This window comes from Callorhinus ursinus, unplaced genomic scaffold (genome assembly GCF_003265705.2).
Source record: "Callorhinus ursinus isolate GAN/ISIS: 27379988/994484 unplaced genomic scaffold, GSC_fseal_2.0 scaffold20, whole genome shotgun sequence".
Lineage (NCBI taxonomy): Eukaryota > Metazoa > Chordata > Mammalia > Carnivora > Otariidae > Callorhinus > Callorhinus ursinus.
This window is the reverse complement of record NW_027397082.1, coordinates 9,941,702-9,966,892: the sequence shown is the minus strand read 5'-3', so window position 1 is coordinate 9,966,892 and position 25,191 is coordinate 9,941,702.

Here is a 25,191-nt window from a genome sequence, read left to right as displayed (position 1 = left end):
TCTACAGTTGACAGATTTGATGGTGTCTCAGAGCAATGGATTCTAGAACTATACTGATTTTGCCAAAGGCGTTGAAAATCCTTAATATTCCCAAGGGACCTGTGTAATTTTTTGGAAAGAGGAAAAAAAGGTTATTAAAAGAAGATTATCACACATTCCAGTTATTTGGAATCCAGGAAAATGGTGGTTTGCCATATTGAGTTTTCTGTACACAGTCTTCATTTATAACTGACACATTTTCCTGTGGTGCCACTGTTGTCAAGTTTTATGTGTCAGCCTATGCTTGTTTCCTTATTAAAGTAGTCAGGAAAGAAGAAAATATATTTATACATACACATATGCACATACTTTTTCAAAAACAAGTTTTCTTGAAGTCTTCTAGGAAACTATTGTTCCCTCTATTCCAAACATCGGGAGAAATCAGTTCAAAAAAGAACCAATTAACTGTTCTTTCATCCCGTTTTCCCCGTTCATCTCCATTTGTCCTCCCGCAGACCTTGACTGAGCATTTCACGGTTGTATACTTAGAATGCACGGTAGTACCTGGTAGATCATCTCTGCCCTCATTGGGCTTACAGTTTGGAGATTGAGGTGAGAGAGGGGGAGATGGGTATTTATTTATTTATTTATTAAAGATTTTATTTATTTATTTGACAGAGAGAGACACAGCGAGAGCGGGAACACAAGCAGGGGGAGTGGGAGAGGGAGAAGCAGGCCTCCCACAGAGCAGGGAGCCCGATGCGGGACTCGATCCCAGGACCCCGGGATCATGACCTGAGCCGAAGGCAAGATGCTTAACGACAGAGCCACCTAGGCACCCCGAGATGGGCATTTAATAAATAATTACAAAAATAATTACCATTATCATAAATACTGTGACTAAAACACAGGATGCTATAGAGCTCATTACAGAGGATCAGGAAGACTTCCTCAAGAAGGTGCCGTTTGAGCTGAGACCCGAGGGATAGTGAGTTAGCTGAGTAAAGGTGAGCAGGGACCCAGGATTCCATGTAGATATTGACAAGCAACATGTGCAAAAGCTGTGGGACAGGGAAGGACACAGTGCCTTTGAGCAACCAAAAGAAGGCCAATATGGTATAGAATGGTGAGAGATAAGATTGGAGAGATTTGCAGGGGTCAGACCTATGCCATAGGCCAAAGCCAAATCTGTGCACTTAATTCTAGAAGCAATAGGAAGCCATTGGCGTGTTTATGCCATGGTTTGTGTTCTTAAAACTTACTCTCATGTTGAAGCTGATTGAACAGAGAGAGTCGAGAGTGAGGAGCTAGGCTGGTCATGAAATCATGATGGTTTGAAAGGGGTGGTGGTAGTGGAATTGTAGAGTAGCGAATACATTGGAGAAATCCCCAGGAGGTAAACCTGTTGACGGTTGAGGAGATGGAGGCATCGGGATGACTCTAGTATTTCTTCTTTGAACACACAGAACTGCCATTTTCTGAGATGGGGACCTTGGAGAGGGCTGGGGATGGTGAATATGGCTGCTTCAGTTTTGTCCTTGGGAAGCTGAAGCTGCCTGAGTCATGCAGGTGGAGTCATCAGGAAGGCAGGCGAGATGTGGGACTGGTATTTAGAACACAGATCTGTCCCAGAGAGATACATTTTTGAAATTTCACTATTTGGTAGCACAGATTTTTCTTGACTCGGAGTGTCCCTTGCTTAAAGAACATGACCACTTCAGCTGCTACGCAGGACTTACAAGGTGCCACACACTTGTTCTGCCTACTCAGACTTTGAACAACAGGTGTCTGAAATACCTTCAAAGTGGAGATCTTCTAGCATTGTTCTTTTCCCACCCCTCCTGTTGGTCAGTCAATGTATTAGGGTTCTATAAAGCAACAGAGCCAATAGGATATAGATACAGATACATAATGATGTTGTTGATGTGGATGGTATAGATACAGATAGAGATGAGATTTATTTTAGGAATTGGCCCACACAGTTATGGAGGCTAAGAAGCCCCACCATGTGCCCCCTGCAAGCTGGAGATCCAAGAAATCTAGTGGTGTAATTCATTCTGGGTCCAAAGGCTGAATCAGGAGGCCAAGGTGTGAGTCCTGGTCTCAGTCTGAAAGCCCCCAAACCGGAAGTGCCTATGTCTGAGGGTAAGGGAAGATGGACATTGGGGAGGGTGTGTGCTGTGGTGAGCGCTGTGAATTGTGTAAGACTGATGAATCACAGACCTGTACCCCTGAAACAAAGAATACATTATATGTTAATCAAAAAAAAAAAAAAAAGAAGAAGAAGATGGCTGTCTCAGTTCAAGTAGAAAGAGCGTGAATTTGCCCCTCCTCTGCCTTTTTGTTCTATTCTGGGCTCAACAGATTGAATGTTGCCCACCCTCTTGGTGAGGGAGTATCTTTTTTGCTTAGTCTCCTGATTCAAATGTTAATCTCTTCTGGACACACCCTCACAGTCACACTCAGAAATCAAATTTTACCAGCCATCTGAGTATCCCTTAGCCCAGTCAAGCTGACGTATAAAGTGAACCATCACCGTCAGATACTAACTAGTGTCCGTAGAGCAGGGGCATCAAGCAGTGGTCACAAGGCACTGTGGTACCAGGGCTTGTCATCAGCTAGGGAATGGATAGGGACAACACACTTGAAGGTCTTAGCTAGAGAATGATCCATGGGTTCCAGAAGTCATCCCAGTGACACCAGGGATTAGCAGGGGAAAGCCCTGAGTCAGGTATTCAGAGAGGCTGATGTGGAAAATCAATACAAACTAACCTGTGAAATGCCCAGGATATGGGTCATAAATAGGTGGTGTTGGGTAGGGTGTAGGGTCCTTGCCTCTCAAGTTCTCCCCAGAGGAAATAACTGTAGCTGTTGGAACTCTAATACAACCTCAAAATGACATGAAATCGCTACATAAATTGTGAAGTGTAGCTCATGGTTCTACTTGTTTTGCAACAGTATAAAAAGCGCAGTCCTCCCCACCCTATCAAAATAGGAAAGCAAAGCTGGGAAGAAAAGGGAGGGCTTTTGTTGGACACTGGAAAGGATCTTTCATTGGCTTAATCTATCTAACGGTTAGGTTTCTCTCTCTGTCTCTCCCTCTCCCTCCCTCTCTCTGTCCCCCCCTTCTCTACACATACTCTCCTCACCCAACCTCCCTTCTTCCTCACTTCTTCTGTCATGTAATTTAACATTTCTGGAAGATTCTGGAAGAATTACGCAGGAACCACAATAGACATTAGAGAAATCGTTGTGTCTTGGTGCAGCGTGAGAAATGAAGGTTGAAGACAGTGACACATATGGTGGTGCTGGTTGGGTGGCAGTGTTAATCTTGACACACCCGTGAGGTGAGATTCTGCTTCCCCTGCCCCTCCCTCAAGAACTTCCTTTTTGTTTACTTTGAGAATGTGGGTGTCTGGGTGAAAGTGAGTATATTTAACTGTAAAGGGGACGGAAGAATTTAGGTGTTCATATGACTCAGTGCCTAGTTCATCTTAATTTTCATCATTTTTTTTCCATGATAAAATCCTGAGACCCCATTTAGATTCTCAGATCTGTGTTTTCCTGGCTGCGTTGTCTTGAGTGAATCACTTAACCTTTCTGATCCTCAGTCAAAACTTTGAGAGGACATTATTAAATTATCCTGGTCCTACCTTCATTACAACTTAAAAAAAAAAAGAATTAAATGTAACTTCCTTGTAAAGAAACTAGTTACTGTAATTACCCTTAACATCAATTTGAGGTAGTTTGCAACAAAATGCATCTGTAATAGAACCTTTAGAAATACGGGTAAAAAAAAAAAAATGTAACAAGCAGTGGAATGGAATTCTAAGAAGGGTGACTGCAAAGAGCAGAAACCCAAAGCCGAAGAGAGTTCTTATCAGCACTGAGTGTTGAACTTCCTGGCAGACAAGGCATAAAGGGAAATTAACTAATAAAGGATGTTCCGTATTTCATCAGTAGCCATCAACTTTTTACCAGAAATTACTGCTGATAATTTCATCCCCTGCTTCTAGCTTAGGGTGGGCTCAGAAAGTATTTGGTGAATTGAACCAATACAAATTCGATATGAACCTTGCCTTCAGCCTAGTGGGGAAGAGTGTATTATAAGAATCCTTACATAAGGGGCCAGTTTGCTAAAGCTATTTACCCAAGAAATAGAACTTGCCTCTTAGGACCATTTCTTTTATCGACTCCCATTGTTTGGTCAGTCAACAGTCATTTCTGAGGCACTGTTGGTTATGGACACCACACTGGTTCTCTGAAGAGGGAGACAAAGGTGGTAAGGACCCAGGGTTTCAACTTCTAGAAGCTACCCCAGAAAAAGACTTCTTCATGGACACACGGAGATTTGTACAAAAAAGGTGCATGGTGGTATTGCTTGTATAGCAAGGAAAGTGAATATAATGCAAAAGTCCTTCCAGAGGGGAGTGGGTAAATAAGTGAAGTTATCTCCCTACAGTGGAACATTATGCAGCTGTTAAAATGAACAACGTAGAGCCATGTGTTTCATCAAGGAAGTGTGCTACTGTCTTATGCTGCTTAGCAGCGAAAGCAAGTTGCAAAACAGCATGTAGGCAGTGATTTCATCTTTAGGAAAAATTATAACATTAATAATTTATATCTATTTTTTACACACAAATTATTGACAGAATATGTACCAAACTGACAGTGGTTATCTTATGGCAGAAGATTCTGGGGGCATTTTCATTGTCTACAATTTATATTTCTGTAATATTTTGAATTTTATGTTATTTGAATTTATTGCCTTGTATTACATGCGTTATCAGAAAAGGCAATAAAGATACTAAGCACTGTGTAGGGAGACGTGGCTAAGAAGTTACTGACCCCACCCTTGTAAAGTTAAGGCCTGGTAGGGGAGAAAGCCACGAAAGGAATTATACTACCATGTGAGCCCTGCAAAGCAGGACTGTGTACAGGGGCACAGGGGCTGTGGGAAGGATGTTATGACTCTTGGGTCAGGGCAGGGTAAGGGAAGAGGTGATAGAGAAGGTGAATCCTGAGCATGATCTGGAAGGATATACAGAATGACCCGGCAGCTGTGTCAACAAGTGCAAAGTGAAGATTTGACATGGTCACCAGCATGTTGGTAATTTGGGAAGTAGCTCAGTCCTTTGGACACTCTGACTCATGAAATGCCATGGGAGGCCAGACGGTGCAGGGGACATTTTAAAGACAGATGGTCTAAGGGAGGCACAGAGGGTCAACTCAAGTTTACTACAGACAAGTCACATGGTTCTCAGTGCCCCCCCCCACTTGAAAAAAACTTGGCATTAAATCAGAATTTAGTTGGTGATCTAAGGACAAATTCTACACAATCCTAATTAACCCCCAGGCTTCCTGCATCACATGGTTCTTAAATCTTGACTTTATGGTCGGAGACAAGACACAAGTGTCACTAGAGTGAATATTTATCTAGAGATGAAATCACCAAGATACTTTGATGGGTAGCAAGGTGAAGGACACAGCTTCAAGTTTCTTGCCGACAAAAAGAACTTTGTGTTTTCCCAGTGTCCTCACATTCGTTCATCCCAAGTGGACACACTGGTGGCGAGCCTCCATGGTCTCCAGCCTTTAGAGATGGCCTCCCTGGTGCTGCATTTCCCCTCAAAGCTTCTTGTGAGACCTTGGCATCCTGACTTGGTGAGGTGGTTAGGAGACACAGTTCAAGATGGAGTGAGTCCAATGAGCCGTCTCTCTCCAGTTCTGTTCTGGTGCTATAGAGCTAGAGAGGGAAAAGGAGCGAGAGAAATGGGAATGTTGATGGGAACCGAGCCAAGGACTCAAGCCTAAAAGGAGCTACACCTAGCCAGATACCTGCATCTGGGCTGATTGGGAATTTCTGTTTTCTACCAGGTTGTTGCCACTGGCTGGCTCCATACACAGCCTCTGGGCTGCTGTTTAATCCGGAAGGTGGATCCAGGAGAGTGCTCCCATCTCTCTTGTTGACCTGTTTCCTCCCCCACAGTCCTCAAGGGCCCAAATTTTAGAGCCATGTATGTAGCTCCCTCCCCTCCCTGGAAACTTATTGTTATGTATAACGTACATCCAGAAAGTACACAAATCCTATATCACTTGATGAATATTCACAAACAACACATTTGTCTAATCAACACTCAGATCAAAATACAGAATAATAGCAGCAGCCAGAAGTCTCCCCTCAGTCAACATCTGCCCTTCCTTGTCCTTCCCCCTCCACCACAGGAGACCCCCTGTTCTCACTTCTAATCCCTTAGATCAGTTTTGCCCATTTTTGAACTTTATATAAATGGAATTATACTTTTATGTGATTCTGGTTTATTTGGCTCAATAGCATGTTTATGACATGCATCTGTTACGGCATTTATTTGTAGTTGGAACATTCTTTTTTTTTAAAGATTTTCTTTATTTGAGAGAGAGAGAAAGAGAGAGAATGAGCAGGGGAGAGGCAGAGGGACAAGCAGACTCCCCGTTGAGCAGGGAGCCCTACGGGGGGCTCAATCCCAGGACCCTGAGATCATGACCTGAGCCGAAGTCAGACACTTAACTGACTGAGCCACTCAGATGCCCCATGTAGTTTAAACATTCTTATTGCTTATTGTCCTTGTCTTCGATGACCTTGCCACTTTTGATGAGTGCTGGTCAGGAATTCTGGAGAGTGTCCCTCAATTTGCTGTTGCCTGCTATTTTCTTAGGCTTAGGCTGAGGTTACGGAAATTGGGGAAGAACATCACAGAGATGATACCTCCTCATTACATCCTATCACAGATTACAGCAGATCAGTGGGATGGAGTACTGGGGATAGTCATTTTCATCGCTTAGGGAAGGCAGTGTCTGCTCAGTTCCTCCACTGCAGATTTACTATTTTTCCCTTTCCATACTCTGTCCTTAGAAGTGAGTCACTAAGCCCGGCCATTACTGGACTAAGCTCCACCTCCTGGAGGGAGAAGTATCAGAGGATATGTGGACAAATTAAAACCTCCATAGCAATTAATACATATTTTAGAGAATATACTTTGAGGCTATGCAAATATCCTGTTTCTCCTTAAAGTGTCACCCCTTGATTTTAGCATTCATTGGTGGATACTGGCTGCAGCAATTATTACTGTGGTGGTCTCATAGTGTTTTCTATTTCCCTCTTTCCTTCTGCTTTTTTTGATTGGAATTTTCCTATAAAAAGATTTGTCTTGTTCTTTTATTTAAATCAATATGGAATAATGGATCTTTATTCTTTGGATTATAGTCCTATACTATTGTTATTTATTTTGTTGCTCATATTTTTCGAGTTTGGCTATGGTGAGCTCTTTCAGGTACATTCCTGTGTCCTTTGACATGCTTTTAATTTTTTTAAATTGTAGTAAGAACACTTAACATGAGATCTACCCTTTGAACAAATTTTTTTTTAAGTCTAGACTACATTATTGTTGACTATGGGCACAAGGTTGTATGACAGATCTCTAGAGGTTATTTATCTTGGCTTGACTGAAACTTTATGCCTGATAATTAGTAAGTCCTCATTTCCAGCTCCCCTCGCCTCTGGGAACCACCATTCTATTCTTTGACTCTATGAACTTGACTATTTTAGATACTTCATATAAATGGAATCATGCAGTATTGGTCTTAGGACTGGCTTATTTTACTTCTTAATTTAAACACTTTATTTTCTGGCACTATGAGATCTTTTAGATTCCAGATCTAAAATCAACCATTTCTTTTTATTGGGAAATGGTATTTAGAAACCAAGATCTGGATATGTAAGAGCTCCTATCTAGATTTATTTATGTATCTATTTGTATAAATCTTTGAATAAAACATGTGTTTCTACTGATATCGCTGATTCAAATCCAGTGCCACAGAGCTCATTTTATTATTTTTTATTTTTTGGTACATTTTTAATTTAAATTCAGTTTAGTTAACATATATTGTATTATTAGTTTCAGGGGTAGAATTTAATGATTCATCAAGTGCATATAACACCCAGTGCTCATTACACCAAGTGCGCTCCTTAATGCCCATCACCCAGTTACCCCATTCCCCCCCAGCCACCTCCCCTCTAGCAACCCTCAGTTTGTTTCCTAGAGTTAAGAGTCTCTTATGGTTTTCTTCCCTCTCTGTTTTTATCTTATTTTATTTTTCCTTCTTTTCCTCTATGTTCATCTACTTTGTTTCTTAAATTCCACATATGAGTGAAATCATATGGTATTTGTTTTTCTCTGACTGACTTATTTTGATTAGTATAATACCCTCTAGTTCCATCCATGTCATTGCAAATGGCAAGATTTCATTCTTTTTGATGGCTGCATAATATTCCATTGTATATAGACACACATCTTCTTTATCCATTCATCTGTTGAGGGAAATCTGGGCTCTTTCCTTAGTTTGGCTATTGTGGACATTGCTGCTATAAACATTGGGGTGCAGGTGCCTCTTTGAATCACTATGTTTGTATCTTTTGGATAAATACCTAGTAGCGCAATTGCTGGGTCATAGGGCAGCTCTATTTTTAACTTTCTGAGGAACCTCCATTCTCTTTTCCAGAGTGGCTGCACCAGTTTTCATTCCTAGCAACAGTGTAGGAGGGTTCCCCTTTCTCTGCATCCTCGCCAACATCTGTTGTTTCCTCACTTGTTAATTTTAGCCATTCTGACCAGTGTGAGGTGGTATCTCATTGTGGTTTTGATTTCGATTTCCCTGATGCCGAGCGATGTTGAACATTTTTTTCATGTGTCTCTTAGCCCATTTCTTTGGTCTTCCTGTCTTCTGCCCATCTCTTGATTGGATTATTTGTTTTTTGGGTGTTGATTTTGATGAGTTCTTTATAGATTTTGGATAGTAGTCCTTTATCCAATATGTCATTTGTGAATATCTTCTCCCATTCTGTAGGTTTCCTTTTAGTTTTGTTGATTGTTTCCCTTGCTGTGCAAAAGCTTTTTATCCTGATGAAGTCCCAAAAGTTCATTTTTGCTTTTGTTTCCCTTGCCTTTGGAGACGTGTCTAGCAAGAAGTTGGGGCAGCCGAGGTCAAAGAGGTTACTGCTTGTGTTCTCCTCTAGGATTTTGATGGATTCCTGTCTCACATTTAGGTCTTCCATCCATTTTGAGTTTATTTTTGTATATGGTGTAAGAAAGTGGTCCAGTTTCATTCTTCTGTATTTGGTTGTCCAATTTTTCCAACACCATTTGTTGAAAAGACTCTTTTTTCCATTGCATAGTCTTTCTTGCTCTGTTAAAGATTAGTTGACCATAGAGTTGAGGGTTCATTTCTGGGTTCTCTATTCTGTTCCATCGATTTACATGTCTGTTTTTGTGCCAGTACCATTACTGTCCTCATGATTACAGCTTTGTAATAGAGCTTGAAGTCTGAAATTGTGATGCCTCCAGCTTTGGTTTTCTTTTTCAACATTACTTTGGCTATTTGGGGTCTTTTCTGGTTCCATACAAATTTTAGGATTGTTTGTTCCAGCTTTGTGAAAAATGCTGATGGTATTTTGATAGGGACTGCATAGAATGTATAGATTGCTTTGGGTAGCATAGACATTTAACAATATTTGTTCTTCCAATCTGTGAGCATGGAATGTTTTTCCATTTCTTTGTGTCTTCTCCAGTTTCTTTCATAAGTGTTCTCTAGTTTTCAGAGAGCTCGTTTTAGATTTTTCTTTTATTTCTTCTTTCTTTGATGGTGAAAAACCTGGCTGTCATTACGTGCAATATATTTATTGTCAAATCCTAGTATATATATGTAGGCATCCTAACCTGTGTTCCTGTGAGAAACAGATTTAACAGAAACAGAATATTGTGTTATTGACCGGTCGTTATGTCTTAACCTTACAGCATCTAGATAAAATCTTGTTTTCCAGGGTGATTTAGATCAGTTCCTTTCTTCCCCAGCCCCATCAGTGAGGTTATGTCATACATTTGTAATACAGTTGAATTCATTTGTCACATGTGTATGGTTTAATCAGGAAAAGGCTTATATTATCTCGTAGAAACAGATTATGGATCCAGCAATATATTGAAAAGGAGAGTAGGTAAAGCCTCTCCTTTTTTCAAGATTGGGACCAACTGGAAAGAGATACAAGTTGCCACATGGGAACTAGATCACAGTGTCACATTTGATACAGGGGTTACAGCATATACGGTGGGGCCTTTTTCTCTCAAGGGCAATTTCACAAGTGCTCTGATGCAGGGGTGGAGAACAGCTGCTCTTACCTGCAGTGGGGTACAGGGGGCGAAAGGTGAGGAGGGGCCTATGTTAGTGAGGAAGAAAGCAGACTTTATTTAGAGAGTAAGGTAGTGGGAGGAGAAGGACAAGGCAGAGCAGGAAATCAAGTCTACTTTAAAGGACTGGCGGGTTCCATGGACCCGTTGGATTTCAGCCTCTCCAGAAGGTGAACGTGTATGGTGGTCAGAAACAGGAGTGTTCGTTCTGGGTCTGGAGCCATCTGGAGAGGAGTAGGGCTCTCTTCCTTTCTGTGGAAACTTGGGTGGGAGGTACTCTCTTTCAAATAGTTACATTACTTATTCAACAGACTTTAGGAAGGACAACTGTCTTTTCTTGGAGAGCAAGGCACTGTAGTGCTTCTGAAATTAACACAGGAGTGGCAATTTAAGAAATCGTGCCTTGGCTTTCTGGTTAGACTCCGATTTTGTGCTCATTAAAAATATTTAGAAAGTATGAAGTATAAATAAATAAAATTAAACAATTATAATCTAACCAAGAAAAACACATGTTAGCATTTTGGAGCATTCTTTTTAAAAAAATTAATTTATTTGTATCTTTTCAAAGAACTAGACTTTGGTTTTGTTGATTTTCTCTATTTTTTGGCTTGCTTTTTATTAATTTTCATGCTTCATCTTACTTCTTCCACTTATTCTGGGTTTATCATTTCCTTCTCTAACTTTTAATGCAGAAGTTTAGATCTCTGATTTAAAATTGCTCTTCTTTTCTTGTACACATATTTAAAATGATAAATTCTTCTCCAAGCATGGCTTCAGCAATATCCTACAGTTTTTGATATGTTGTTTTTTCTTTTCATTCAGTTCAAAATATTTTCTAGTTTCCTTGGTAATTTCTTCTTCGGCCCATGAGTTATTTAGAAGTGTCTTTGTTTAATTTCTAAATATTTGAAGATTTTCCAGATATTTTCTCTTATTTATTACTGACTTCAGTGTGGTCAGAAAACATACTCTGCATAATTTCAATTCCTTTAAACTTATTGAAATTTATTTTATGGACCAGAAGATGACCTATCTCAGTAAAATTTCCATGAGCACTTGGAAAAAATGTGTGTTTTGTTGTGTTGGGTAGTCTCTATAACTATCAATTAGGTCAAGTTGGTTCAAAGTGTTGTTCAAATCTTCTATATCCTTACTGATTTTTTTTGCTAATTTAATTAATTTTGCTATTTAATTAAATAATTAATTTAATTAAGAGTATTATTTTCTCTGACTATAATTCTAGATTTGTCTATTTCTCCTTTTGGTCTGTTTAGGTTATTTGAAGCTTCATGTAATTTAAAGCTTTCTTATTGGGTACATATACATTTAGGATTATGTCTTCTTGATATAATGGTGAAGAAGTGATGAGGTGTGAGAAGGACAGATTGTCCTTCATAATGAAGGTGGGCCTCATCCCATCAGTTGAAAATCTTAACAGAACAAACACTGACCTCCCATGAGCTAGAAGGAATTCTGCCAGCAGACAGCCTTATATTTCAGTTGCAACATTGGCTCTTCCCTGGGTCTCTAGGCTGCCTGTCCACCCTGCAGATTTTGGATTTGCCAGCCTCCATACTCACGTGGAGCAATTCTTTAAAATAAATCTCTCTTGGCACCTGAGTGGCTCAGTCAGTTAAACGTCCAACTCTTGATCTCAGCTCAGGTCTCGATCTCAGGGTCATGAGTTCAAGCCCCCAGTTGGGCTCCACGCCCAGCGTGGAACCTACATAAAAAAACAAAAAACAAAAAACGAAAAAACAAACAAAAACCCAAAAGTCCTTCTCTTGATATATATCTTACTGGTACTGTGTCTTTGGGGAACCCTGACTAATATAATTACACTTGGTAAATTTTTCATTTTTGATATATTTTTCATGCCTTGAAGTTCCATTTGGTTCTTTTCTTCTTGGGTCTTTTAAATATCTGTACTTATGTTCATGTTATTCTTTATTCTTGACCATGTTTATAAGAGATGTTTTAAAATTCTTATCTGCCATTTCCATCATTTCTGGATGTGTTTTATTTGATTGATTTTTCTCCAGTTGAGTCACATTGTCTTTCCTTTGTGTACATGTTTCCCTGATGTCTCCTCTTTTCCTTATAAGGACACTAGTAATATTGGATTAGGGCTTATGGTCTCATTTAACCTTAATTACCTTTAAAAAGGCTCTATCTCCAAATATAGTCACATTGGTGGTTAGGTTTTCAACATATAAATTTGGGTGAAACAGAATTCAGCCTGTAACATTGATGCTTTGTTTTTTTGTTTTGGTTTTTTCCTTTAAGGAGGGCCAGGCTTTGTCCCGGCAGGAAGTTATGTTGCTTGAGGATCAGCCTATTCCTTTGAAGGCTTGTTTTCAGTTTTGTTAGGGCAATTCTGCTGTAGTCTTTACCCTGGATCTAGTTTAGCCCTACGATCAGGGCATGGCCCTTCCAGATTCTGTACTGAATGATCTCGGTGATCAATGATGAGTCACTACTCTGGCTGGTCAGAATTTAAATTTCTCTCAGCCCTTTCAGTTCTGGAGAGTGTTCAGCTTACAGATCCCTAGCCATTATCTTCTTGGCTTTGGGGGGTTTCACCCTATTAATACACATCTTAGTATTTGGCAACAAGCTCAAGGGGACTCTTAAGAGTTTTCTGAAGCTCTTTCCCTGCATAGCTCTGTCTTCTCTGGAATTTTGCCCCCACAAAGTCTGGCTGTCTCAGCCTCCTCAAATTCAGATCTCTGTATCTTAATCCAGCAAGACTGCCCACCTGCTTGGGATTCTTCTCCCTGTCTATGGTCTCTGTAAAGTTCCTCCAGTCAAGAGCTAGGGCAAAAACAGGGCTTACCATGTTTCCATTTTTTTTCCCAGAGATCATAGTCCTACGATGACTGTTGTTCAGTATTCAGAAACCATTGTTTGTGTAAGTTTTTTTGATTTTCTAGTTGCTTATAGTAAGTGGACATGTACATTCCCAATTATTCTATCATGGCATACATATTTGTTCTTATGTACTTAAGACCTACGGTGTCTAGATTTTGAATCTGCTTTGTTTCACTTATTTTGTTTCAAAAGCATTTTCCTCATCATTAAAAACTCCTTAGGAGCATTGTTTTAAATGGATGCCTATTATTCTATTTTATAGGCCTGTGTGTGCATGTATATCTATATCTATATGTTAAGATTTTATTTATTTGAGAGAGAGAGAGAGAGAGAGAGCATGAGCACGGAGGAGGGGCAGAGGGAGAGGGAGAATCAGGCTCCCTGTTGAGCAGGGAGCCCGATGCCGGACTCGATCCCAGGAGCCCGGGATCATGACCTGAACCGAAGGCGGACGCTTAACTGACTGAGCCACCCAAGTGCCCCTAGACCTGTATATTTTGATTGAAGAACAAGGCAAGGGGTAGATTCAGGCCCTGGGACTTGGCCTGGGTCTTGACGAGGCATTGGCAGACAGGAGCTATAGGTCTGTGGGAAATGGGACACCGGGCCTCTGGAGTTTTATGAGGACTAATGTGGTGTTCTCCATCACAAGAGCACTTTCATCCATTATTTCAAATCATGGCTTGAGTTTGCATTTGGTCAAATAAATACCTCCACCCGTAGATAAGTTTCTTACATCCAAGTAGCTGGATATCAGTGGAAGTCAGGTCTTTGGAGGTCAGACGTGTTTAGCTTGAGGCTTAGCTTTACTCGATAGGTATATGCTCTCGCTTAAGTCCTGGTACCTCTTCAGAACCTCTGTCTGCTCACCTGTAAGATAGAGAATGTGTATAATGGCCTCCCAGGGCTATCATTTAGTCTGATCGAGATAATATTTTCAAGAGCACGGGGTATCATGTCTGATACACGATAGGTTTTCTCTAGTTGGCTTAGGGTTTCTTTAAAAAATTAGGTGTCAAACGATGGGCTGGATGTGTCCAGGCCCAAAGTGAGCTGCAGGGAGACTCGAATGCCCACATGACTCTCTGTATCCGTTCTTGTCTCTCTTTGCTCACAAACCAGAAAATGAAACTAGGCAGATGATCTCTACCGAGGTTATCATCAGATTCGTGGTTGTGAAAGTCTAGTGAAACTGCCAGGTGAGGCTTATCTCCATCTGACAATTTCAGGACTGGCTGCACCGGCAGCTGTCTCTGTCCCTCGCACTCGGCCTTGGTGGGGCCTCCCTCCAGCCTTCCCATGAGGGCTGCTGGCCGCAACAAACTGGACAGGCCGTGGCGGCTGATGAACCTGCTATACCAGGGGGGCCCATCACAGAATAGTCCATCTGGGCTATAGGCAGTGGGGGGGGTGGGGTTTGGTGGGGGCTAGACTTTCACTGAAGACTTCTCATTCGTTCGAGAACCTCCCATTTCATTTACTGTTCTTCCTCTTTTTGCCTTCTCTTTTAGCTCGTTTCCTTCCTGATCCTTTTATCATTTCTGCTGCTCTAATACCTCCGTGTCTTTTGTTTTCTCCGCGTGGAATGCCCCTCTCTTCATCCCAGTCTGGCTACCCTGATTTATCCTTTAGAATGCGGCCCCGGCTGGGCTCCCATTTGCCATTTGCTCTCACCCTCACTCTTCTAATACTCTTTAGTCATTCCCTGTTTGTGCATGCATGTTGTCTGGCATGTAGCAAGGGTTGGAGGGATTACACAACCTGTTCAGTCCCCACTGCCGTCTAGGAGAGAGAGAGAGCGCTTCACATGACAAGAATGTCACATTTGTTGGCCTGGTGATGGGCGTTGAAGGGGGCACATTCTGCATGGAGCACGTGTTATACGCAAACAAGGAATCATGGAACACTACGTCAAAAACTAATGATGTAATATATGGTGATTAACATAACAATAAAAATAAAAAAAACTAATGATGTGATGTATGGTGATTAACATGCCATAATAAAAAAAATAAATAAAATGAACTTTCAATTTATACTGGAAAAAAAAAAAAAGAACGTCACATTCGAGATAGCCACAGATGTGTGGAAGGACAAGATGCTGAAGGTTCTCCAGAATGTGCTTGAGACACAGCCAAGTACTCATATGCTTGCTTGTTCCTTCATTCACTCATCTGTTCAATATTTATTGACCTATACGTGCCAGACTCTGTGATAGATACTAGAAATAGGACTAGTGAACGAAACAGAAAAAAAAAAATACCTGTCTTCATGGAGCATATACTTTAGTCAGGGCAACGGCTAATGGCTGAAGAGATTCGATAAGCAGGTCGGGGAGAGGTGGTAAGCATGATGAATAGAAATAAAGCAGCATTTGGGATAGGTGAGCGGGGAAGAAGTACTTTAGCTCGAAGGATCAGGGAAACTTGCTCTGAGAGCATTTGGACAGAGATCTGGATGAAGTGAAGGGTCAGTGATTCATACATCTAGGGGAAAAAGTGTTTGCAGCTGAAGGAATAGCAGGGAAAATCCCTGGGGCGGGAGCAGGCTTGCTAGCAAGAACCACTCCGGGTTTTCTAAATGAGAAGATGACCACAGAACTTTTGTTTCAGAGTCTATTCTTTTGCGTCTTAGCTCTCACAAGATAAACCTAAACCAAATAACCTTATGGGCCCACCTCCTAAAATGTTGTGGCCACATTCCTGGAAATGTGAGTGTATCTGTGTGGACTTAATTTTTGTAATTGAGTTCCACTTTAAAGACACATAGTGAGCTTGTTTTAAGGGACCCCCATGGCTAATCCTTTTAATAGAGTGAATGATCAGCCTTAGAGGATCCCTCAGGTTCTTCTCATTCTAAAATCCTACGGTTTTATGTCCTTACAGATACTGAAATGTCATCTATTTTCACAAAGGGGGAGATGACACAGCACTGCGAACAGGTAAGTGGCAGTTAGGCAGGCAGGAAACATTTCATGGGAAGAGACTGAATTTTTTTTTCCTGAACTGTAAGGCTTTTCAACCCTCTACCTTACTTCCTAGTTTTACTTCCTGTGTCATACAAGGATGACACATTCTGACAAAGAAAATAGAAAGGAGAAGCCTCGCAACTAGGAACACAAGACTATAAAATTGCTGTTTCCCCAGTCTCTCTTTAGAAGAGTGAACCAACATTTCTTATCTTAGGGGAGGTAAGTCCTCGCCTTTCAAACTTCAGCTCACATGGGCTGTGATAGGAGCAGGTAAGGATGGTCCAGTTCCAGGTCCTTCTTCCAGTTTCCCAGTGTCATCCTGGTTATTGTAAACAAGTGAACCAACTAAACGAAGCATAAAATGACTCATGCATGTGTGCGTGCATGCGTGTGTGCGTGAGTTGGACATTTCCGTGTGAATATTTTACATGTCCCCATGTCAAGGGCTGTTTTGCCATGGCGAGTCACTGAAGAGGGCAGGGATGGCATTGGGCATTGTGGCTCCAACCAGAGATATTTTTGGTAAATGGATAATTTGCCAGGGTGCCCCACTGGGATAGAACATGACAACCTCCTAGGCCTGCTAAAGTATTTGTTTAAAAGGATTTATTAGCTACTAAAGCAAAAGAGGGAAAAGGAAAGAAAAACAGATCAATTACGTGTTATTCAAGAACAGGGCACTTTTCTGGTTAAAAAAGCAGCCCATCCTCAAAACAGGCCGATTCAGCAGGCTCATCCTCCGGCCGTTCATTGATGTTTCAGGGCTACTGGCACCATCTCAGCTCGCTGATGCAGTTTGGCTCATGTGTAGTGAACTTTGCTCAGTCGAGGTTTGGAGGGAAGGCTCTTTCCTTTTGGCCTCTTCTTTCTACCATGGGTGGGCAGCCGGAATGCTAGTTCTGAAGATGGTTTCCTATGTTGTGTGTGTTCCCCAGATTTTCACAAATGGAGCAGTTTCCTCATGATTTTGTTGTTACTTCTGGACCTTAGGAGGCTCAGGCAGTCCTACACTTAAGCAGCAGAAGTGAACAGGGAGCTAAAATGCTAGGGTCACTCCCACCAGCAGAGCGATTTGTGTGGCATCAATAAAGTACTGCCACCCATGAGATCGACCTCACTGCAATCCCCAGGGACCCTCTCCGTCCCTCTTCTCTATCTGACAAGAAGGCAAATGAAGGTCTGACTGGAACTGCCCCTGGCTGAAGTTCTGAAGTTCATCCTTCTGAAATGCCTTCCAAGCTCTATTTTCCTTGAGCTGACACAGCTCTTGTCTGACCCACTCGTCTGTTGCTCTTTGAATCCAAATGTTGGGCGAAGTTTGTCCATGTTCAACTAGATGGTAAGCTCTTTAAAATTCCACCCACTCATTCACCCTATGAGTAGATACTGTGGAGCTGCTCTGGGCCAAGCACTGTTCCCGTGTCTGGTCGCTTGGAGCTCACATGGTCACAGGAGTGCTTGTTGCCCATCTAGAGTCCACTTACCTCTGGCAATTCCAGAGATGGACATTGTACTTACAACAGTACCTGAATCACTGCTAATGTGTTAACAATGGCGGGATCGTAGAAGGTTTTTGGTCCAGTGCGCTTGCAGGGAATGTTGTTGTCAATGATGCAGATGGAATGAATGTCAAGGTCATCACTCCACGGTGCAGTCAAAGAAAGACACACAGCCACTTAATCCACTTTTATCCATTTCTTCTCATATTCTCAAGGTCAGGGTTGAGATCTTCTCCCTCCTCTGTCTCTTTCTCTCCCCCATTGGATGGTTTGGTAGAGAGCTTCCTCATGTTTTCAACTCTGATAAAGAGCTTTTATAGCAGGGCTATTTTATTTTATTTTTTTAAAGATTTCATTTATTTTTTGACAGAGAGAGACAGCGAGAGAGGGAACACAAGCAGGGGTATTGGGAGAGGGAGAAGCAGGCTTCCCGCTGAACAGGGAGCCCGATGTGGGGCTCGATCCCAGGACCCTGGGATCATGACCTGAGCTGAAGGCAGATGCTTAATGACTGAGCCACCCAGGCGCCCCTATAGCAGGGCTATTTTAAAGGCAAATTCAACAGAAGCACAAAAAGGTTTCAAAAAGTATTTTTTTCTCGATATCGTATTATTGAACTAATTATTTTGTGGGAGTTTAAAAGCAAAGTGATCATTGAGTGGACCTCCTAGCATGTACTGACCCAGTCTTGGAAGATTGCATGTAAACCAAAATTTTGTAACTCAAGTTCTATTTTCAGTTCACTCTGAAGAGTTGTTATTTAAGGCAACCTTGTAAAAAGAATAATCAGAAAACCCTGAATGTTAGAGTCAGCAGGGGCAGCATATTTCTTAAAGGAGGCTGGGAACATGACTCTTACAGCCATCCTGGTTTTATCTCCAGACTGGTGGGGCCTGGGAAACATGATTTTATTCCTAGGGAACTTTGGGAATAGTGAAAAAAGAGAAAATGGATGAAAAGTTCTGTAGAGAATGGATGATGGCTTTATTGGCTTCATTTTTTTTCCACTGGGGGAATGGCTCACCGCACCCCCTCCCCAACCCCAGGCCGTCCCCAAAGGGATTCAGGGAAATGGTCTCAGTTCATTCTGAAATGACTGGAAGGAGAGTGGGGGGACATGCTGTGCTTTCACAGTACCCGGTTACTGGACAGAGCATTGTTTCCCAGGAGCCTGAGGATGCAACATTACAGGGAAAGGGGAGATTTCCACTCCTGCATGGAAAAGTTACTAAAGATGTGTTTGTAATATTTGGAAAGGAGGCAAGATCATTTGTTTGAACATCTGAATTGGCCACAGAATCCCATAATTTGCATTTATTGGGGGCATTTTGTGGGTTGTTATCTTGAGAAGAAACACAGAAAAAGTTGGTTCCAACCCCAACATTCCACAAGGAAATGGAAATTTCATTGCTCCTTTCTGACATAAAAGGTCATCTTGTTGTTTATCTACAAAGCCAGGGGAAATTGGCTGTTGAGTATTTTGCATTTGGAAACACTGGCCCAAATTCAAAGAAGTCTGATGCTCTCTTCCCTCCCTGCCCTGTTTTTATTTAAAGATGTTGCACTCATGAATCATTGGGTGAAAGCTTGAAATATAGTTCCTTCTGTTTCAGGAGATGAGGGCCTAAGTCCAAAAGGAGAAACACAAAGTCAAGGATGTCCTAGAACTCCTAAGAATGTAGACATTAAGAATGTAGCTGCTATAATGCTCCTGGCGTCTGGGTTATAGGATACACTGGACTCTCTTATACTTGATAAAATCACTAAAAATCTTGGGCAAGATGGGGATCTCAGACCTACGCTGAAGTTTCCAGCAAAGCCTCAGTATAGTTACCCCTCAAGCAGGACATGACAGTTAGGGCCAGGGGCAAATTGAAAATGTGGGGCTGCTTTTTCAAAAAAGTACAGTTAAAGGTATTAAATTATAAACCTTTTGCTTTAAAAATATTTTACTACTTATATAAAAATACTACTTATACACCAATGGTGTAATTGTGGTACAGGAAAAACAAAAATGATAAATAGTAAAAAATACGTTTATGGTCGTAATTTTATATACTATAATAAAAATACTTTATCAGTGTAATCTCTTGATTGGCTGTAAGATTTTTCTGGCTCTCTTTTTTGCTAATTCATTTTTGAGATGATCAAAATTTATAATCTTAGCAATTTCATTTTCAATTGATGTGATTGAAAGCAATCTCTTTTGCAAGTACAATATCACAAATAATGTTTGATAAGTTTTAACTTTGAGAAGAATTTTTCTGCTGAGTTATTGGGGTTACTGGAGTTGTTATAGGAGTTTAAGAGTATCTTTTGGGTATAACAGCTTTAGGATAAATTTCTAAAAAATTATTTTGGAATACAGACTTTAGGATGTCTAGAGCTAATGATTCTTGCTTAACAATTTTTCTAAAAAGATTTAACTCTTCATACAGATCAGTCTTGCGTAAGTTTGAATTTAATTTTAAAATTTCAATTTACATAAGAGCATTTTAATGTTTTCTCTGACATTTCCTGTAAACTGTAGGGGTCCTGTGGGCAGCTGAAAGTACCTTCACGATTTGTATATAATGCAAAATGTTTATTTATGTAGTTCAATGTGTTTTCTTCATACAAGGAAAAATTAATTTAAAAATGGTCTTTCTTAGGGCACCTGACTAGCTTAGTTGGTGGAGCATATGACTCTTGATCTTGGGGTTGTAGGTTCGAGCCCCATGTTAGGTAAAGAGATTACTTATAAAAGAATCGTTTTTCTGGCTAATAAGTGGTTCACTTAAAACTTCGTTATGAAAATGGTGCTCTTTTCTATTCAGTGTGGCAACCTTTAAATTCAGTTTCTAGTTCTAAGCCTGTGGATATTTGCTCTGCTTTTTTGCAGTGGTTTTCAAAACTGTAGATTCTAAACTCTTTGAAGAACCTTCATAACTCCTGGATATGCTATATTGCAAAGTTCCTGTGCACATTTTTCTTTCGTAGTAATTTACTGACAGAGTTTACTGCCTGAGCACCAGCAGTCTCTGTCCTGGCTTCCAGGACAGAGAGTTCATATTTATGCAGATGTAACACGGATGGGCTCCAGACGCTGACAGGCACCACCACCCCCCGCCCCACCCCATGGCCATTGCTGCCACCCATCTGGGCTCAGGTTCCGGTGCCGGCTATCCCAGCCTGCCGTACACAAAGGCCTGAGCCTGTGTGTATTATTGTTGCCTGTGAGTCCTCTCTGCTCATATGCATGCTCCATTGTCTCATTAGACTTCACTTATATAACCCACATTGAGAGACAAAATTATTAAATATTTCAAGACAGCAACAGTAGAGCATAAACCAAGCCTGGGCTCCTTCCGAGAGAGTCCCTCTCTGCCTGCACAAGTCATACATACTTGAAGCTGGCCCTGCCTAGACATACAGAATATGGCTAATGGAGGGAATGTGGGCCCTTACCACATGCAGCCTAACTTAGTTTCTGCTAGGCCATCTTCGTTGCCAAGAAGTTCATCCTCATATCTAACCCTGAAAAGAGGCCCTTTTATTTACTGTCTCCGAAGATTTTGCTATTCATTATCATAGCCTCTCATTAGTTCATCTAGTGAGTACAGATTCATCTGAGCACAGACTAGCACCTGTTTTCATATCTGGGAAGACTGATTTCCTTATATTCTGGCTTTGCTTATAGACTATGAGGTTGTACAATCAGAAAGGGGTTCATAGTTCCCCTAATCTATAGGTCAATCATCAGAATCTCCTGCAGGCTCGTGAACGTGTTATATTCCCTGTGCGTATTCCTAGAGATCCAGATTCCAGACATCAGGGATGCGGTCCAGGCATCTGCATTTTTTTTTTTAAGGATTTTATTTATTTATTTGGCAGAGAGAGACACAGGGAGAGAGGGAACACGAGCAGGGGGAGTGGGAGAGGGAGAAGCAGGCTTCCCACTGAGCAGGGAGCCAGATGCAGGGCTCAATCCCAGGACCGTGGGACCATGACCTGAGCCTAAGGCAGATGCTTAATGACTGACCCACCCAGGCGCCTCCAGGCATCTGCATTTTAACCAGCTTTAGCTAGGGGTTCTGACAGCCACCCTGGTCTGGGACTACTGATGATTTTCCCGATTAGAAATTTGTTCAAGGCTCCACAGCTGTAGTCCTGTCTCTGTTCCGAACTTCAGGGCTCCTCTTAGTCCTCCCACAATTTGTCTGCATTATCTGATTCAGCAGTCCACACCCCATCTTTTTAGCCACATAGTTGTAAAACAGGTGGCCACTCCTTTTATGTGAGATCCCTTCTGTAGCTCTATGAAGTGACTCTCAACCAATGTAACAAGGAAGGTACTGGGTTGCCAGGCCCTTGCTAAGCTGGTACCATCAAATGGTATTGTGTGTGTGTGTGTGTGTGTGTGTATGGGTGAGTGTGCTACCCATGATAATGGTAGAGGAATCAGGATGGATTCTCATGCTACGGTACTTCAGACTGGAAATACCAGGGATGTGACCATCTCTACAACTCATGGATGGTTCAGAAAGTCAATATAGATTAGCTAATTTAATTTCTGAATATACCCTTTGAGGCATAAAACAAGTAGTTGTAACTACTTGTACCATTTAAGATAGACTCTTTTTTTGCTGTAATAACAACCCCCCAAATCTTAGTGGCTGTACCAACACACATTGCATGTAACTTCTGGGAACTTGGTTCCATGTTTCTTGAGACTCAGGCTGATGGAATAGCCCATCAAAAACCCTGCAGTTTTCCTAGTGGAGGGAAGGAGAGCTTTGGAGCATCCTGCCCAGCAAATAATGCTCTGGCCTGGAAATGGCACATCATTTATGTTTATAATTTATTGGCCAGAACTGGTCACATCAGCCATAGAAAAGAAGCAGTGAGAGCATACAGAAGTGTGAACTGTAAAGCACTGTATAGATTCAGTTGCTCTCTCGAGGTATTTTAAAGCAGGTGCAGTATTATCCAATCAATAGTGAGCATACGACCTAAGGAATGCGAGTGTCCAGAAATAGGCCCTCTCGGAAGGGCTGGGTATATTCATGAATAATAGATTCCCACCATTGAAAGCTGAGGGGCCTCTTCAGCTGGAGGAACCACGGTGAGAGGATCTGGCTGAGATGAAAATGTTTCATGATCCGAGACCCAGGTGGTAAACTGAGCTTTCCTCCTGGGTCATTTCCTGAACATTTTCTAATCCCTGCTCTTCTCCTGTCCTCATGTGTATCTTGATGGTAAGGATGGAGATTGATGGGTATGATTATAGATCATAGAGCTTGGAGATGGCTAAATGGGAGTTGTTGTTCTAGTTCTTTTATAATTTTATTGTCCTAGATCTTAATCACTTGCCTCCTTGTCTCAGTATTTGATTTCCTATTATGTGCTTGCTTTGACAAAAATTTCCAATTAACCTAGAGGCCCTCATTTCTTTCAGGGTTTGGGACCCAGGGAGAACTTTGCAGTGATTACAAATGGGTGAGAAATTGTGAGTCCCAACATGGAATTGAGGGCAGCCAAGTAGGATCAGAGGATTTTATGTTTGAGTTTTAGAAGCAGTGGAAAATAATAGATGTAAGATAACAATAAAACTCTAGACATCCTAGAACTTGCAGAAGGTGTTCAACTTTTAGGAAAGCAAACTGATTTTTCATTGATATGGTGTGTCTTAAGAATAGTTAACATTATTAAGAGTTCTTGCTTTGGAGTCAGAGATACACGGATTCAAAGCCCAGTTATACTAGTCAGAGTTCTCCAGAGAAACAGAACCAATAGGCTGTCTGTTTGTTTATCATCTATTTATCTACCTACCTTCCTATGTATCTTGGAACTTCTTGGCCTCCACAATCATGTGGGTTAAGTCCTTCTAATTGTGTCAGTTCCTTCTAATAAATCACCATATTGGGGGCTGACTCACATAATTATGGAGGCTGAGAAGTCTCAAGATCTGCAGTCAGCAAGCTGGAGACATAGGAGAGCCAATGATGGACGTTCTGGTCTGGAAGCTGGTAGGCTTGGGATCCAAGAAGAGCCAAAGTTTCAGTCTGAGTCTGAAGGCTGAAAAAAACGAAATAGCCCAGCTCAGACAGTCACACAGGAGAAGTTTGCTCTTACTTAGGTTTTTTGTTCTATCCAGGTCTTCAGTTGATAGACTGAGGCCCACCCACCTTTTGGGAGGGCAACTTGCTTTATTTACTCTGTACCGACTCAAGTGTTAATCTCATCCAGAAACACCCTCATAGATGCACACAGAATAACATTTGACCAAATATCAGGGCAGCCGATGGCCCGGTCAAGTTGATTTATAAAATCAACTCTCACACCAACCCTGTTGTTTAGGAGCTGTGTGAACTTGAGCAAGTTAGTCAACATCTTTGTGCTTCATTCACCTCCTCCGTGAAGCGGGATGATTAAAGTGCTTACGCATAGGGTTGTCTTGCCGTCTGAATGAGACTATACATCAAAGTCACAGTGAAAGCTTATGGTGTGCTGGAACTGTGCTCTCCCTGTTGTCAACATCCCCATCATCATCCCCACCCTCAACATGGTGGGCATCTTCTCATTTGCAGTGAATTGAGAGGCGGGGTGAGGGGCTGGGTAGAACAGTCTAGTTGTTCTCTGGTAGCATTCGCTTATGGTTCAGTTGCTACGTAAGTTCTGTACACTTTTTTTGTGACATACATTTTTTTTTTCTTTTCTCTCTTTTTAAATATCAGTCTCTCTTTCAAAGGGGGCATTTCAGTTTATGTGCTGGTGATTTATTTAGTTACTGCATTACTCTGTAGACTAGCAGTGGCATTTAGAGAAATATGGATCTTTGGAGCCTCTTTTGGGAGGCAGAGCAGAAAGGTTTCTGCGGGCAGCAAACTCCTTTGCCCAAAGGTGAGTGTTAGCCCAGAGGTTCATAACTGAGAAGGTTCAAGAGAGTTCCAAGGTAGGCAAAAAAAAAAAAAAAAAGCCCTTCTCATTTTCATTTTATTTACTGTTAAGTAAAGTGATATTTATATTTAATATGCCTGACAAGCTCCATCACTTTTTTTAAATGTCAGGTTTACTGGAGCATAATTTACATAAAGCAAAACTCATTATTTTAAAGTTTACAATTTGATAAGTTTTAATGAATGTATGCAGTTTGTATATAGCCAACACAACACTAAAAATAGAGAACGTTTTTCTTCCCTGTGTCCCGCTGAAGTCTGTCCCATCTTCACGTTCTGAGACCCAATAACCACAGGGGTTATTTTCTGTTCCTATTGTTTTACCTTTTGTGGAATGTAGCATAAACATGGAATCATCCATTATGGACCTCTGTCTGCCTGGTACCATTTCATATCACGTTTTTGAGCTTTATCCATGTTGTTGCATGTATCAGTAATTCTTTTTTTAATTGCTGGTTAGTACTCCACTGTAGTGATATAGTAAAATTTGTTGATCCATCTGCTAGTTGAAGGACAGTTGTTTGTGGTTTTCAGCTGTTATAAATAAACTGCTATGAGCATTTACATATGGGTTTTTGTTTAGACCTAGATTTTCATGCCTCTTAGGTAAATAACAGCAGGATTTTCAGTAGCAGGATTGGGTGGTAAGTGTATGTTGAACTTTATAAGAAATTGCCAAATTGTTTTCTAAAGTGGCCACTTTGCATTCCCACCCA